The sequence below is a fragment of the Octopus bimaculoides genome, chromosome 19 (genome assembly GCF_001194135.2).
Source record: "Octopus bimaculoides isolate UCB-OBI-ISO-001 chromosome 19, ASM119413v2, whole genome shotgun sequence".
Classification (NCBI taxonomy): Eukaryota; Metazoa; Mollusca; class Cephalopoda; order Octopoda; family Octopodidae; genus Octopus; species Octopus bimaculoides.
The window spans coordinates 10,356,854-10,358,176 of NC_068999.1; positions in this window are offsets into that span (position 1 = coordinate 10,356,854).

Genomic DNA, 1,323 nt, shown 5'->3' on the forward strand with positions numbered 1-1,323 from the left:
ATATATATATGCCCAGCCCCCACATATACATATATAGAAGCAAACCTACTTACTCAACTCTGCCTATTACTCCTTCCCCTACCAGCAATGTTTGTATGTATGTGTATTTGTGTACTTGTGTATGTGAGTGCTTTTTATATACGTGTGTGCGCATGTCTGTAGGTGTGGGGTGTACGCGTGCATGTGTGACTTTTCCAACAATCTAAGAAACATCTGCTGTTTTAAAACTCATTAGACATTAGATTTCATCCGAAAGCCTCTTAAAAATGTATTTCTTGTTTGGGCCTTGTTGGTTGGTCGGTAGGTTAGTCGGTTGATTACAGCTCAACCACTGTGTATTACTGATGTTGTCATTGTATTATTGTCTTCGTGATGACGGCAGAAACCACCACTACCGTCAGCCAGGCGCTCAACCATCCTTCCTTCTTTTAAGGAGGTCTTCTATAAATGTTCTCTACGTCTCTGTCTTTCCTGCGCTTCAAGATGTGTGTCTGCTCTAAGTCTCAGTGAGAGAGAGCGTTTATATGTGTGCACGCGTGTGTATGCGAGTGTGTGTGTGTGTATATATGTGCATACGTGTATGTGCAGTTGTGTGCAGGCGTGTCAATCTGTATGTGCGACAGTAAGTCGGTCTGTTCACGATATAACCTTGTAGATGTTGGGTGGCGTTGTGCGATCATTTGTAAGATTTGTGGGTTTTGGCCCTTTCGTTTAGACACTCTTTGGTTAGATACGTGTGTGCATATGTATATGTATATGTGTGTGCGAGTGACTGAGAACGATTGTGTATGCGTGTACGTGTCACTGCGTGTGCTGTTTATATTATATACATACATACACACACACACACACACACACTCATTGATATATTATGAATATAAAACTGATCAATATGCATCGTTTATATGTACATGATGCGTACATCTGTTATCTTTTACCTTTTGCTTGTTACAGTCATTAGACTGCGGCAATGCTGGAGCATCACCTTCCAGAATTTTGTTCGAACGAATAACCCCCATTACTTTTTTTTTTTTTTGTATTATCGTTCTCTTTGGCAGAACAGCTTAATTATAATACATATTCCTAAATATATATCCCTATATATATATATATATATATATCCCTATATATATATAATACATATCATTATATTTATTTATATATAATACATATATATGCATATATACATACATATATGTACATACCTACATATATATATATGTATATATACATGCATATATGGGTTCAGGACGTCAAAACAACGTGAACAAAATGAAAAACGAGAACTTAAAAAAACAAAAAAATGGAAAACGAACATTGTTT